A 17,256-nucleotide genomic window follows, 5' to 3' on the forward strand; every position below is an offset into this window, starting at 1 on the left:
TTTGAATCCCCGCGAGGGGTGAGCTCCCATTGTTCGGTCCCAGTTCCTGCCAATCTAGCAGTTCGAAAGCACCTCAAAGTGCAAAGTCCGGTGGGAAGGTAAACGGCGTTTCCGTGTGCTGCTCTGGTTCGCCAGAAGCGGCTTAGTCATGCTGGCCACATGACCCGGAAGCTGTCTGTGGACAAACGCCGGCTCCCTCGGCCTATAGAGCGAGATGAGTGCGCAACCCCAGAGTCGGTCACGACTGGACCTAATGGTCAGGGTTCCCTTTACCTTTTACCTTTAAGGGAATCCCCCCTTCTCCCTTTTCTGTTGCTGTCTATCACAGCATCCACTTGCATCTATGTTACCGTCTCTTAGTTGTCCAATGATTTCATCCATTCCCCAGCTATAAATCCTTAACTTCTCAGCTGGCTTCATGGGACAATGAAGCAGAACATGTGGACATCTCAATGGCACAATTTCCTGCCTGCCATGTTGATAGGAATGCTGAAATAACACAAATAGGCTAAGCTGAGAGCACTCCTTGCTTAGTGATCGAGCGTCCGGTAAGAAGTGGACAACGGAATAGCGATGATGCAAAGTTGTTTCTTGCTGTCTCTATGGTAACCCTGCAGAATGTGAGGCAGGGCCTAGGAGAATATTAGAATCAGAATCAGATGGTGTCAACATGGAAGGTGGAAGTGCAGCCCAGGGGTGAGAAAAGGGTGATCCGTTCACCTTTCCTGGTTGACCACTGATCTTCACACCATCCAACATCTCTCTCATGAAAATAGGAACACTATTCTATTATGACTATGATTATGTTTATTTGTACCCCACCCATCTGACTGGGTTGCCCCAGCCACGTGGGAGGCTGCCAACATATATAAAAACATAATAAAACATAATAAAACATAATAAAACATTATTGACCAAACTGCGGGAAGTAGTGGAGGACAGAGGTGCCTGGCGTGCTCTGGTCCATGGGGTCACGAAGAGTCGGACATGACTAAATGACTAAGCAACAACAACAACAATAAAACATTGAACATTAAAAAAACCTTCCCCTATACAAGGATGCCTTCAGGCATCTTCTAAAGGTTGTATAGTTACTTATCTCCTTGGCTTGGAGGTCGCATGACTCCATACCTGCTCCAACATTTTTCCTAGAAAAAATGAGGACGTCCTAAGGCAAAGCAGGACATTCTGGGATCAAATCAGAAACTGGGGCAGCTTCTGTAAATCCAGGACTGTCCCTGGAAAATAGGGGCACTTGGAGGGGCTGCCATTTTCTGCCTGAGGCAGCAAAATGTCTTGAACTAGCCCCACAGAGGGCTGCTAGGCAGTAAAATCAGCATGGATGCTTGATAGCTTTCTGTGCAGCAGATAATATATACACCCAGAAAGATCCTTGTGCTGATTTCTGTAGTCATGAGCATGACTAGGTGCTCATGAAAGTGGCTTTCAGACTGTCCACTCCTCGAAGCAATGACATTCAAAGCAATTGAACAGGTCTAAGTGGCTCCTTCAGAATAATCTGAATGAGCCATATTTTATTGTAATACCAAGGATATTATTGCATCGTATGTGACCTCAGATTGTTGACATTTCAGTACTGGATGTGATTAGGCATTTGCAATATAAATTACAATTGTTAATTGCTATCTTAGGCTGTGTTCGCGTTACCAGCTTAAAATGCAGCTAAGTCACTCTTTTTTTGCAATTCAGATTGAAGTTGGCTTGCGGGGGGGTGCAGCATGACAGGATAAATACAGAAGAGGTATGGATTTTGGCTAATGTCCTGTGAACTCTGCTTCACACACTGGGTGAAGGGACACACAAAATGCAGAGTAAACAGCCTTAGAGTGTTGTGTTTACTGGCTAGTGCCTTCATTGTTTTCTAGGTGTTCTCCTTTTTCCTTGTTCTTTCTTAGTCTGGGAGCAACTTTTCTGCCCCTGTTTATCTGTATGTGAAAGGCTCTCGTGCCAAAGAGCTTGCCCCATTGTATAATCTGCAATAAAGGTAAAGGGACCCCTGACCATTAGGTCCAGTCGTGACCGACTCTGGGGTTGCGGCGCTCATCTCGCTTTACTGGCCGAGGTCAGCATGACTAAGCCGCTTCTGGCGAACCAGAGCAGCACATGGAAAGGCCGTTTACCTTCCCGCCGGAGCAGTACCAATTTATCCACTTGCACTTTGACGTGCTTTCGAACTGCTAGGTTGGCAGGAGCAGGGACAAAGGAATGGGAGATCACCCCATCGCAGGGATTCGAACCGCCAACCTTCTGATCGGCGAGTCCTAGGCTCTGTGGTTTAACCCACAGTGCCGCCCACATCCCTGTAATCTGCAATAGCTACTAGCTACTGCAAATTATGGAGGGGGGTATATGTTGGGATGGGGGGTTGATGACTTCTAGAAAGCCCTTTCACAAGGAAGTCGACCTCAACCCTACAAGCACTGGTTTCCAGCAATATTGCCAGAGCACTTCTCAAGTTGCTAAGAAATAGTGGCCTTTGAGGCTATAAAGCAAGGTTCTTCCTATTATTATTATTATTATTATTATTATTATTATTATTATTAGAATTATATACCGCCATTTAGGGACGCGAGTGGTGCTGTGGGTTAAACCACAGAACCTAGGACTTGCTAATCAGAAGGTCGGCGGTTAAATCCCCGAGACGGGGTGACCTAGCAGTTCAAAAGCACGTCAAGTGCAATTAGATAAATAGGTACCGCTCCAGTGGGAAGGTAAACAGCGTTTCTGTGTGCTGCTCTGGTTCGCCAGAAGCGGCTTAGTCATGCTGGCCACATGACCTGGAAGCTGTACGCCAGCTCCCTTGGCCAATAAAGCGAGATGAGCACCGCAACCCCAGAGTCGGTCATGACTGGACCCAATGGTCAGGGGTCCCTTTACCTTTTTACCGCCCTATACCCAGAGGTGTCAGGGCGGTTCACAGAAAAGATCAACATAAAAACCACAATAGATACAATCAAAATAAAAACAACCCAATAACCCCCCCCCCAAAAAAGAGCTACATTTTAAAAGGGCATAGGATGTCAATCAGATCAACCAAAGACCTGGTTAAAAAGGAACGCTTTTGCCTGGCCCCTAAAGGTGTATAATGAAGGCACCTGGTGAACTTTCCTGGGGAGAGCATTCCACAGACGGGGGGCCACTGCAGAGAAGGCCCTGTTTTCGTGTTGCCACCCTCCGAACCTCTTGAGGAGGCACACAAAGAAGGGCCTCAGAAGAAGGGTTCATATGGAAAGAGGCGGTCCTTGAGATATTGCAGTCCTGAGCCATTTAAGGCTTTATAGGTCAAAACCAGCACTTTGAATCAGGCCCAGAAACTAATTGGTAGCCAGTGCAGTCTGACCAGGATCAGTGTAATATGCTCAAACCATTTCCCTCCGGGGAGCAACCTGGCTGCTGAATTCTGCACCAGCTGAAGTTTCCGAACCATCTTCAGAGGCAGCCCTACATATAACGCATTGCAGTAATCTAACCTTGAGGTTACCAGAGCACAGACGACGGTAGTTAGGCTATCCCTGTCCAGGTAGTTTTGTTGTGGGGATGGCGGTTGCATAGCCGCCGATGACTTCTAATTGGGCAGTGCCCATCTTGCATTATTAGGGTACATCGCTAAGACCTTCCCTGCCTGGCTGTGCCATTTTGAGCAGCAAGGAGTACCAACTCCCCTTTCCTCTAGGATTTAGGGTTTTCAGCATGTTTCGTCTTCGCATGATTCCCTTCTATGAGTATCATTAGCCTCTCCCTCCTATGTATTTTCTCATTACAGGCCTCCCCTGATGCTCCCCCAGACTTCCCCCCACGTTCCTGTCCTCTTCAGTGCCAAGGAGGGATTCACTTCTACATTGCACTGGGCATGTTTACTTCGCCCCACGCTCAAAGGTCTAAGACTCTGATTGCAATGTGATGAAGTAGCTCATCCGTTGTCTTCAACGTGGTGCTAAGGAACTCCTTGTGCAAGACGAACAACTTCCGCTTACACAATGGGACTTCCCCTCCCTTCCTGCATCCCCTAAATCTGTTCCCCTAACTCTCCAGGGCAGATTTGGGGGTGTTGCGGTAGGGAGAGAAAAGTAGGGGGTGGAGAATTGCATTGTGCAAGCAGAAGTTGGTCCACCTGAGCAATTATCTAGTTGAATAACACTCTAAGATTTTCCTTCTCAGGGTATTAGATGCTGTTGAGTATGTCTTCCATTCACTGGCACCCTATAACAACATAGCATAAAGAGTACTTTAAAAAAAGAAGAAGATAAGTTTTTAAGGAGAATCAAGGGCAAGAGAGATCCTGCATGATATAGATATGTGTGTGTGTATATATTACAACTTCCATTAATGTTGAGAGCCAAACCGGCAGAGAGCTTACAACTAAAATTCTGAATTAACCCAGCGGGGTAGTAAAAGGCTACAAGCTACTCCCATAACTCAAGCAAGCGAAACTGACGCTGGAATGGTTGTAATAGGGAACTGACAGGGGTACGTGCTCATCTGTGAAGAGAGTCGTTTCTCATAACTTCCTCGACATGAATAGGAAGTGAAGATGGATTGGAGATTGGCTCTGAAATAAGAACAGGCACCTCCTAAAAAGAGCCATTACTGCATTCCAGGAAAATGACAGATGGGCTGTGTTAGTTAAGGGCTTAGTACCATATTGTTTGCATTTTACTCTTCCAGATCCAGGACTGTAACATGTCGATAGCTTTTTGTACCTTGAGGCTTCCCCTCTTGAACTTCAAATCGTTCCCGCAAATTCTACTCACCGGAATAAGGTTCTCAGCCCATTCAAACCACAGCGCATTGTAACCACTCTTTTAAAAAATAAAAATGGCAAGTCGACTAGGGCAAAATCTAGAGTCAAGTATTGTGGCTGTCGATAATCCCTATGCACAGGGTGGGTCATGGGAGAGTATATTCATGCCTTTCTAGGAATATAGGGGCACTTGGAGGGTCTGTGGCAATGGCTCCTACATTTTGGAAAGTGCAACAGCAGGGATCTTTCACTTTGTCACTTAAGAGTTATCAAAGTCAACTAGCCAAGAGCTAGAGGTGTCACCTAGCAACCAGGTAGAGTGGCATGATCTTGCGTGAGGTAGCACATGCTCTGATTGGCTGTGTAGTTCTGAGGGAATTGTTCCTCTGTTTCATTGAATGTTACCCTGCTACATACAAGGCCTGACGTAAGAAGGAAAGAAAACCTCTCTGTTCATTCCTCCTCAGATTATCCCGTGTTTTCTTCAGTTTTGGCAGTAATGTGCTTATTTACTCTCTCTGCATTTACTTTTCTCTCTGCATTCTTTAAGTGGCTTTGCTAACACTGTTTTTCAGATATGTAAATAACTATATGCATGTGTATATGTAAACATTTTGTCTTCTTTAGCTTTTTTTGGCTTTTTTCTTTTCTTTGGTTATTTGTATCTTTTCCTTTTTTGTATTTGGTTATTTGTATCTATTTCTTTTTTGTATTTAATAAAATTTAATAATAATAATAATATAAAAAAGCATACTATCAAGTGGCTTTGCTAACACTGCATGCATATAACCAAACGTACATAGGAGCTCCATGAGTGATGGGGAACCATGGTTGCACCAAGATTCCTGATAGCATTATAGGCCCTATACATGGACAACTATATCATATCCTCCAACAGTTCTCCGATGAAAATAGGGATGTCCTATTCCATATCCTCCAACTTTTCTCTGATGAAAATAGAGACATCCTAACAAAAAGCGGGACATTCTGAAATCAAATCAGAAACTGGGACGGGTTCTGTAAATCTGGGACCGTCCCTGGAAAATAGGGACACTTTGAGGGTGTGCTGTATATCTGCCGGTATATCAGCCCAACACATGCAGGAGCCATGAGAGGATGCTGGCATCAGTACACAGGTCAGAAGGCTCTCCCCACATCTTGACTGAATGTGTGGAGGCAATCGTGAGAAGATGGCTATTGAACTTCCTCTTCGATCATTTCTTCAAGGCTGGATAATGAATTTGTGGTGTCTAGGAAACACAAAAAGAGTTAGCCAGAAAAGAGGGTGAAAAATTCCAGAGAAGCCTGATTCAGAAAGTTATGATGGGGAAAAGGAAGAGGGAGTGAAACTGTCAAAAGAGCTTATCTATACTTCGAGGCTAATACGTTTCAGCTATGAAGTAAGCCTCCATTTTCCGGACTGAGTGCTTAGATTATGGTCACACAACATGGCAGGGACACAAGGGAGACCTGCCATTGATCTCTGAACACAGCACAGCCACATTTTAAATGACACCAGCCCAACCACCTGTGGAAAGCATCACATTTTTTCCAGGCAACAAAAATGTGGTATCCCCACAACAGTGGCAATACCTTCAGGGACAAAAATTCCACCAATAGAATGAATAACAACTCTAGAGCGTACAGGGGAATCGTGTGTGGAAAAGTCATCACTTGAAAGCAAGTTCCAGTCATCTTACCAGTGAGATTTACATCCAAGTAAGTGCTTTCCATTTAGACCACCTGTTTTAGACTACGTAAGCAATATTGTAGTTTTTTAAAAATGGATTAACTCGTCAGTAATGGCTGCAATGCCTAGTTGCTGTCTGATCTGAGGTGATGAACAAAATGGCGCCCCTCCTTCAATCCATGTGCAGAAGCTGGCTGGACCGGCAGTTGAACCTTACTTCAACACTACATCATTTTTTTAAAAAAACAACCCAATCATTTACAGCAATAAAATGTTGTTGTTGTTGTTTAGTCGTTTAGTCGTGTCTGACTCTTCGTGACCCCATGGACCAGAGCACGCCAGGTACTCCTGTCTTCCACTGCCTCCCGCAGTTTGTTTTTTTTTTATAAGATATTTATTGAGATTTTACAAAAAACAAAAATTTACAGAATAAAAAAGAAAAAAATATATAAAAAGAAGAAGAAAAAATACAAAATACAAAAAACGAGTAAGTAAAGAAAAATTAAAAACAAATCCATTCTTTTGTATCCTTAAACTCATTAGCTTGTTTCCTTGACCTCCTCACACCTCCCCTTTTTGTGTTCCCATTTACATAATCAAATCAACAAATCCTTACCCTCTTTCATTTATCTTAACTCTATATCTTAACATATTATAACTCTATATTTTCATCCATTTATCAATCCATTTTTACATATTCTTATTAACTTTGTTGCTAATACCACTTATTTTCAATCCAACATCATTTTAACATTCATTAATTTTACAGTGTTTCTGCAGATAGTCTTTAAATTTCTTCCAATCTTCTTCCACCAACTCTTCTCCCAGGTCTCGGATTCTGCCAGTCATTTCCGCCAATTCCATATAGTCTATCACCTTCATCTGCCACTCTTCCAGGGTGGGTAAATCTTGTGTCTTCCAATACTTTGCAATAAGTATTCTTGCTGCTGTTGTTGCATACATGAAGAAAGTTCTATCCTTCTTTAACACCAATTGGCCGACCATGCCCAGGAGAAAGGCCTCTGGTTTCTTCAGGAAGGTATATTTAAATACCTTTTTCATTTCATTATAGATCATCTCCCAGAAAGCCTTAATCTTTGGGCACGTCCACCAGAGGTAAAAGAATGTACCTTCATTTTCTTTACATTTCCAACATTTGTTATCAGGCAAATGATAGATTTTTGCCAGCTTGACTGGTGTCATGTACCACCTGTATATCATTTTCATAATATTCTCTCTTAAGGCATTACATGCCGTAAATTTCATACCGGTGGTCCACAACTGTTCCCAGTCAGCAAACATAATGTTATGTCCAACATCTTGTGCCCATTTAATCATAGCAGATTTAACCGTTTCATCCTGCGTATTCCATTTTAACAGCAAGTTATACATTCTTGAAAGTATCTTAGTTTTGGGATCTAACAGTTCTGTTTCCAATTTTGATTTTTCCACCTGGAAGCCAATTTTTTTATCCAAATTATAGGCCTCTCTTATTTGATAATAATGAAGCCAGTCTCGTACTTTATCTTTTAATTTCTCAAAACTCTGCAATTTCAATTTGTCTCCTTCTTGCTCCAAAATTTCCCAATATTTCGGCCACTTGGCCTCCATATTGAGCTTTTTCTGAGCCTTTGCTTCCATTGGTGACAACCACCTTGGGGTTTTATTTTCAAGTAAGTCTTCATATCTTATCCAGACATTAAACAATGCTTTCCTGACAATATGGTTTTTAAATGCTTTATGTGCTTTAACCTTGTCGTACCACAAATATGCATGCCACCCAAAAACATTATTAAAACCTTCTAAGTCCAAAATGTCTGTGTTCTCAAGAAGCAGCCAATCTTTCAACCAGCAGAATACTGCTGATTCATAGTAAAGTTTAAGGTCTGGCAGGGCAAATCCGCCTCTTTCCTTTGCGTCAGTTAATATTTTAAATTTTATTCTGGGCTTCTTGCCCTGCCAGACAAATCTAGAAATATCTCTCTGCCACTTCTTGAAACAGTCCATCTTGTCCAAAATTTGCAATGATTGAAACAAAAATAACATTTTTGGCAATACATTCATCTTTATAGCTGCAATTCGACCCAACAAGGAAAGCTTCAAAATTGACCATATTTCTAAGTCTTTTTTCACTTCTGTCCAACATTTCTCATAGTTATCTTTAAATAAGTTTAAGTTCTTAGCCGTCATATTAACCCCCAAATATTTTACTTTCTTAACTAATGTTAAAGCTGTCTCCTTCTGAAACCTCTCTTTCTCAATCGGTGTTAAGTTTTTCTCAAGAACTTTAGTTTTTGACTTGTTCAGCTTAAATCCTGCCACATGACCAAATTCTTGAATCAGTTCTAATACTCTTTTCGTACTAGATTCTGGCTCCTGTAACGTCAAAACTAGGTCATCTGCAAAAGCTTTCAATTTGTATTGTTTGGCTCCGACCTGAATACCTTTAATCAGGCGGTCCCTTCTAATCATATTTAGCAAAACCTCCAGGACCAAAATAAAGAGCAATGGGGAAATTGGGCAGCCTTGTCGTGTCCCTTTCTCTATCTTGAATTCCTCTGTCACCACATTGTTAACAATTAGTTTAGCCTTTTGTTCTGAGTAAATTGCACTTATACCATTTTCAAATCCTTGACCAACCCCCATCCCCTGAAGATTTTTCTTCATAAAATTCCAAGAAATGTTGTCAAAGGCTTTCTCCGCATCTATGAAAATTAAAACTGCTTTGGTATTAATGTTCACTTGCAGCTTCTCCAAAATGTTAATTATGTTCCTCGTGTTGTCAGACAAGTGTCTACCTGGGAGAAAGCCAGCTTGGTCCTTATGTATCTCTTCCACTAGTACTTTTTTTAATCTATTAGCCAAAATGTCAGCAAATATTTTGTAATCCACATTAAGCAGGGATATGGGGCGGTAGTTCTTAAGTTGTGTCTTTTCAGACTCAGTTTTCGGTATAAGTGTAATGTAAGCTTCCTTCCACGACTCTGGTGCCTTTTTCCCCTCTAAAATTTCATTACAAACCTCCTTTAGTGGTTGAATTAACCAGTCTTTCAAGGATCTATAGTATTTTGAGGTTAAGCCATCCGGCCCTGGAGATTTACCCAACTGCATATTCTCAATGGCACCTTCTACCTCCTGTTCTGTAATTTTGTGGTTCAGCATTATCTTGTTTTCTTGAGAGATTTTCTGTAGTCCATTTGTTTTTAAAAAATGGTCTATATCAAACTCTTTCTGTGGCCCTTGTGTATATAACTGTTTAAAATACCTCTGGAAGCATTTTCTAATTTCTAAACTCGTTGTTGTTGTTGCTTAGTCGTTTATTCATGTCTGACTCTTTGTGACCCCATGGACCAGAGCATGCCAGGCGCTCCTGTCTTCCACTGCCTCCCACAGTTTGGTCAGACTCATGTTTGTAGCTTCGAGAACACTGTCCAACCATCTAATCCTCTGTCGTCCCCTTCTCCTTGTGCCCTCCATCTTTCCCAACATCAGGGTCTTTTCCAGGGAGTCTTCTCTTCTCATGAGGTGGCAAAAGTACTGGCGCCTCAGCTTCACGATCTGTCCTTCCAGTGAGCACTTAGGGCTGATTTCCTTCAGAATGGATAGGTTTGATCTTCTTGCAGTCCATGGGGCTCTCAAGAGTCTCCTCCAGCACCATAATTCAAAAGCATCAATTCTTCAGCGATCACCCTTCTTTATGGTCCAGTTCTCACTTCCATACATCACTACTGGGAAAACCATGGCTTTAACTTATACGGACCTTTGTTGGTAAGGTGATGTCTCTGCTTTTTTTTAATAATAAAGTTCTGCAATAAAATGTAGAACTGTACAATAAAAGCCATGTTAAAAAGTTAAATACAGACATCATTGTGAAAGGATGTATTCTTATTCCCTACATAGGCCTGGCAGGCAGAATAGAAATGTTTTCTGCAGGTGTTTAAAAGTTGGCATAGAAGGCACCAATTATGCACAAAGATAGGATTCTTCTTGTCAAATGAGCCTCACCAACCTGGCTCCCAATTGTTCCTTTGCTAAAATGAGGCACACTCCATCAGTTGACGGGCAGCGAGAGAGCACCTTGCTCCAATAGCACAAAACTCTTTGCACCGGACCGGCTGCTAAAATAGAGGTTTCCCATCCCCTCTGCTTTAGCTGCACCCTTCATGCTCCCGATCCCCGCAGGACACAACCTTGCTCCATCGACTGTGAGAACAAGCTCCCAGCTGATTGTGGAATGAGTTCAGCCTGGCACATAGGGCTAGCAAAAGCCCTTGCACTGCGGTTCCAGATGCCCAACGACCAGGTGGCTTGGAAAATGCTGCACGAGGAATTTGAGACCAGTGTTGTTGTTGTTGTTGTTGCTGTTTAGTCATTTAGTCGTGTCCGAATCTTCATGACCCCATGGACCAGAGCACACCAGGCACTTCTGTCTTCCACTGCCTCCCACAGTTTGGTCAAACTCATGCTGGTAGATTCGAGAACACTATCCAGCCATCTCGTTCTCTGTCGTCCCCTTCTCCTTGTGCCCTCCATCTTTCCCAACATCAGGGTCTTTTCCAGGGAGTCTTCTCTTCTCATGAGGTGGCCAAAGTATTGGAGCCTCAGCTTCACGATCTGTCCTTCCAGTGAGCACTCAGGGCTGATTTCCTTAAGAATGGAGAGGTTTGATCTTCTTGCAGCCCATGGGACTCTCAATTGTCCCCTCCAGCACCAGAATTCAAAAGCATCAATTCTTCAGCGATCAGCCTTCTTTATGGTCCAGCTTTCACTTCCATACATCACTACTGGGAAAACCATAGCTTTTACTATACGGACCTTTGTTGGCAAGGTAGGCAGTGTTATATATTTGTTACTGAAAAGGCCCAGAGTGGCAGCAGAAGTGAGGACCTTACAGAAAAAGTGTAAGTTAGGGCTGAAGGACTTTTCTCACACTTGAAAACACTTTATCCCCCATTCTTGAAAACTGAATCCTGTGTGTATCATTCAACAACAAAAAATCATAATTTTTAAAAGGGCTCTTTTCATTCTTTTATCCCAGTGAGATGGCTCAAAACCTTTTGAGCAGCCCTCAGATACTGTGTGGCGCTTGTAAAACATCACATTTCCCTTCCTTTCCCTATTCGTGATAGTGACACAGGACAACTTGATATCGGGTTTGATAAGCCAGCTTTCTCCTGAAAAGTTCATTACAAAGCCTTATTGTCTATCATCTGGCACTGCTGTGCATCAGTCTTTATTAGCTCCCTTGTTCTCTCAGACCTCCTCTTCTATCATCCCACATTATTCCTCCTTTAATCTTATAATTTGCTATTGTTCGTCAGCCTCTGTAGTCGACTGCTTTGTTTTCGCTTCTGCATTTTGTCTCAATACAAAACCATGTCATCGTTCATCATTGTTAATGCTTCTTTCATGAACCGTTCTAATTTTAAAGACACATGTGGCTTTCTCTGTGGAGAGGGGGTTTCTGGGCATCCCCTGCCCCTTTGAAGACAATGACAATTTAGGGGACTAGGTATTTGGTTAGCTGTGCAAAGAATAAGCAGGCAGACTCTGAGGAAGGGAGGCCTTTAGTAAACAAAGCCTCTTGAGAAGCCTTTATTGCAGCAATATTGCTTGCACCTTTTTGCAATACTCCTTCTCCTGCCTCACTGATCCCCTTCCGCTGTCAGGGTTCCCCCACTTTTATAAAACCTGACGGCTTCCTACTCACCAATCCCCACCAGTGGAGATTATGAAGCAACCGCACACATAATACCACATGCATTTCTGAATTGCTGCATCTCAGAAAGGATATTGCGTACAGCTGGGAGAGATGCAGAAATGGGCAACTAAAAATATCAGGGAGCTGGGGCAATTCCTCTCTACGAAAAGGGCATACTATGTTTGAAAAGGAGAGTAAAGGAGGACATGATAACAGTTTATAAAAATTATGAATGATGTGCAGAAATTGGGTAGAGAAAGGTTTAGATCACAGGGCAATCAGAAGGTTGGCAGTTCGAATCCATGCAACAGAGGGAGCTCCCGTTGCTCTGTCCCAGCTCCTGCCAACTTAGCAGTTTGAAAGCACACCAGTGCAAGTAGATAAATAGGTACCATTGTGGCAGGAAGGTAAACAGCATTTCCGTGCGCTCTGGCTTCCATCACGGTGTTCCGTTGCCCCAGAAGCGGTTTAGTCATTACCCAGAAAGCTGTCTCTGGACAAATGCCAGCTCCCTCGGCCTGAAAGCGAGATGAGCGCTGCACCCCATAGTCACCTTTGACTGGACTTAACCATCCAGGAGTCCTTTACCTTCTTTTTAAGAGAAAGGTTTTTCTCCCTCTTAAAAACATTAGTCGGTGATAGATTTGGGGCAGACAAAAGGAAGTGTGTTTTCACAAAGCACATAGCAAAATTATGAAATCTGCTGCCACAACATGTGCTCACAACCACCAGCTTGAGTAGCTTTGCAGCGGGGAGGGGCGGATTAGGGAAGTGATCAATGGCTCCTACCCATGGAGGCCATGCGTCGCCTCCAGGATCAGAGTCACCATGGTCTCTTGCAGTGGGACTCCTCTTGTGACCTAGTGGAAGGCTGCATCAGCCTGTCTGGTCTGTGTGGGGTCGGGAGACACTGCAGGGGCTGATGTGGCCTGGTGAAATCTTGCACTAGTCTGCACATCATCAGAAGATGCCACGTTGACCTCCACAGCCTCCACTTCCTCCTCCGGCACCACAGACACACTCGCAGCTTCCAGAAGTGCCACGACAGAAGGAGAAAGAAGAATGGCAACATGTGGGGTTTTCCACTTTGGGGGTCCCACGCTCTGGTGAGAGCCAACGGAGAACCAACAAACGCCCGTCTTTTGGTCCCGTGCTCTGGCCAAAACGGGACATCTAGGTTTGGGATCAGAAGCTGGGTCAGCTTCTGTCAATCCATGTTGTCCCGCTTAAATCAGGGCACTACCGTCTTTCCCTGAAAGTAAGACATCTCCTGAAAATAAGACCTACTTCCAGTTTTTCCTCTCGCTGTAATATAAGGCATCCCCCGAAAATAAGATCTCCCCGATAATAAGGCCTTCCCCAAACATAAGGCCTCCCCGGAATATAAGGCCCCCGAAGCTACCATAAGGCATCTGACTCCTCTGGACCGTAGCGGCGGGCGCCGCCGCGCAGCTCACTGATTGGCCGCAGTGCAGCCGGAGCTGTTCAGGCAGTGTGAGGTCTCTTTAAATCAGAGAGCCCGCGCCACCTCCAGGACAAGCTGCCGCCTGCTGCTCGCTCTGCCCTGACGGAGTCTGGCTTGTTAAGTTGTGGGTGAACATATCAGACGACACAAAGATTCTTCAAACAGCTCTTCTTTATTCACAGGCCAGGACAGAACTGAACTGAAGGGTTCAGCCAGCCTGCTTATATAGAGCTCCAGTACAACGTAACTGTAGCAATTTTCTAAAACTATCCAATCACTGAACGTCACTTTCGATCCCTAATTTGCATAACTATCTACAGTATCCCCCTGCTGGCCCAGGGTGAGAGCTTCAGTACATAACATGGCTGACTCACAATTAGACAATAAATGTGTACCATATTCTTCTTCATGGAAAAATAAGACATCCCCTGAAAATAAGCACTTCTTTGGGAGCAAAAATTAATATAAGACACTGTCTTATTTTTGGGAAAACAGGGTAGGAGGATACGACAAAGTACCATTGCTTGCAGCCATTAAGAACTTTATCTGCTAGGAACCTGTTAAGAACTGTGATAGGAACTGCAAACAGTCTGCAAATTTTTATGGGTCGTGCCCCCTCCCCCCGTGCAGGGCCGTGGGGCCTTCTCCAAGGAAGACAGGAGTTTTGTCCACCTGCTCTGCCAGGAAATAAGTCTAACACTTCTAATAATGGCTCAGCAAAGAGGCTTCTACTTTTGGACAGGCATAAGACTTACAAGAATTATGCCTTTGCTAGGCCATTAAGAAACAGTGGTAAATTTGTGGCTGGCTCCAGAGGGAGCGGATGAAATATGGCTTGCTTTATCAATGCTTTCAAGTAATAAAGTGTGATGGTTTAACTCGTGGAGATTTCTTGCACTTATTTCCAGAAAACTACCTCAGTCATAAAAATGGGGTTAGAATTGACAAAAGTTTGGCTTCTACTCCAACAGCCATCAGCTTGGCCATTACGAATGGTGAGCTACAGTAAGATACCACTGTAGGTACTACTGTACTCCCATAATAGTGTCAGTCATCTTCATTTTTAAAAACCTTTCATGTCAGTACAGAAATACGGTTGGAATCCCAAGTAATTACCTAGAAAGCTTTAACCAAAAAAATTAAAAATCACTATGTATAATTTATTCTAATTCCGTGATGTCATTTTAAAATTGGCCAGACGTTTTTAAGTTCTTGAGAGGGATGTATTCGGTGTCAATGGTCTGCTTCTAATATGTATTGCTGTTACAGTCCTGGATGTTACTGATAATTTGAATGGATTTAGTTTGAAAGTCAGGTCAGTGAAGCATTGAGAATGGCAACGAAAAGTGGGGAAGCAAGGCTCCATGAAGTCTGTTCAAGGTGGTCTTTGTGATAAAAAACCTCTGAAATAATATTTCCTTAATAGCAACACCGCAGCGGAAAAAATATTGGATTCGAGGCCTTAAGAGCAGGCAATATTCAAAGGGCTTTCTATATGCACATAGCAATAATAAGAACAAATGCGATCCATTGTATTCTGTGGGAATTTTGAATTATGGTCAATTAACAGATAGTATAATCATGCAATATGCCTCTAGGGCTTTCTTTAATAATAGGAATTGTTATGGCATCATTAAATACTAATTTTGTTTTCCTACTCACTTCACTGTGAACTGGGGAAACCTGGTCCCTATTGTAAAAGAGAATTAAGTCAAACCAGAGCACAACTTGGTTCAAAGATTACACTTCAGCTGTGCATCTCTGGGATCATTCCTGATGCTCGGCTACAAGTTGAGGGGCATCTTCACCCCCATTCATTCAGCCCAGACACTGAGGTCCAGCTCTGAGGGCCTTCTGGTGGTTCCCTCACTGAGAGAAGTAAAGCTACAGGGAACCAGGTAGAGGGCCTTCTCGGTGGTGGCGCCCTATCTGTCAGCTGTCAAGGAATAAAGAACTACACAACTTTTAGAAGACATCTGGAGGCAGCCCTGTATCACGAAGTTTTAAATGTTTGATGTTTTATTATGTTTTTAGATGTGCTGGAAGCCTCCCAGAGTGGCTGGGGTATAAATGAAGAAGAAGAAGAAGAAGAAGAAGAAGAAGAAGAAGAAGAAGAAGAAGAAGAATATGGCCACTCACAGAGAGCATCTCTTCTGGATGCTTGGCCTCTAGGGCAACCTCTTAATTCTGTTGTCCCACCACCATCCCTGCAGAAGAAGAAGAAAACTTTGGGGAAGGGACATAACTCAGCGGTGGAGAATCTGCTGTGCATGTACCGTAAGTTCCGGCGTATAGGGCGACTGGGCGTATAAGACGACCCCTCAACTTTTGCTGTTAAATGATAGAGTTTGGCCGCCTGCCAAGCGTCACCAGGGGCAGAGCCTGCACCCCTCCGCTGCCTCTGTCGTCGCAGCAGCAGCAGCCCAAGGCGAGGCGTTTGGTGGGCGGAACGAAACCGAAACCTGCCACCTGGAGGAAGGGAGGCCCAGCCCTGCTCCCGGGCTGGAAGTCCAGGATGGGCTCCTGAGGATGGAAGTCCAGGAGGTTCCTTGGAATCTTGCTTTTATGGATTATATTTATATTTATCTCTGTAAAATTTTGATTTGAAAAACCAAATAAATAAATGTTGTTGTTGTTGTTGTTGTTAGATCTGTCTCTATAACAATTATTGATAAGCCTGATGGGCTGTGGCTCTAAGAATAATAATAATAATAATAATTTATTATTTGTACCCCGCCCATCTGGCTGGGTTTGCCCAGCCACTCTGGGCGGCTTCCAACAAAGATGAAAAATACACTAAAATGTCACATATTAAAAACTTCCCAGATGTCTTCTGAATGTCAGGTAGATGTTTATCGCTTTGACATCTGATGGGAGGGCGTTCCACAGGAAGGGTGCCACTACCGAGAAGGCCCTCTGCCTGGTTCCCTGTAACTTGGCCTCTCGCAGTGAGGGAACCGCCAGAAGGCCCTCAGAGCTGGACCTCAGTGTCCGGGCAGAACGATGGGGGAGGAGACGCTCCTTCAGATATACTGGACCGAGATAAGAACTGAAATGTTTAGCGACTAGTTGTTCCGTGTATATATGTAGACGTGCACCTATATTTACACATATAGAGAACTTGGTTACATTGGTAAATTTTGAATTGGTATTGTTTCAGTCCAACCCTAATCCCTCAAATGTATAGGAAACTTTCATTCATCTTATCCCTCGCTCAACGCCCCAATGCTTTTGATTTGCTCCAACTGCCTGCTCTGCAGCCTCTTATAGATGTTTTAACTGCGAGTCTTTTAGTTCTTATGCTCTTACAGTTGTCTTAACTGCGTGTTTTTATTTGTTTTTAGTTCTTATCTGTTTTAATTATCAGTTTCTATCCATCCATTATCCATGTTTAATCTTGTATTTTATTCAGATGTTTTATCCAATGCTTGTTTCTTTGTCCTTATTTGCTCTAACAATTATCGGTTAAAAAAATGCTAACTGCTATTTTATTTATATATTTTTTTGTTTTTTTGTTGTTTTTTATCCTGGTCTGTGACCGTAATAAAGTTCATTCATTCAACTGCCTGCAAAAAAAAAAATTGTCAGTCCACCAACCAGCCAGTTCCATCCAGCTTGGAAGAAGAAATTGGCTCTGA

This window comes from Podarcis raffonei, chromosome 1, assembly GCF_027172205.1.
Source record: "Podarcis raffonei isolate rPodRaf1 chromosome 1, rPodRaf1.pri, whole genome shotgun sequence".
In the NCBI taxonomy this organism is placed as follows: Eukaryota; Metazoa; Chordata; class Lepidosauria; order Squamata; family Lacertidae; genus Podarcis; species Podarcis raffonei.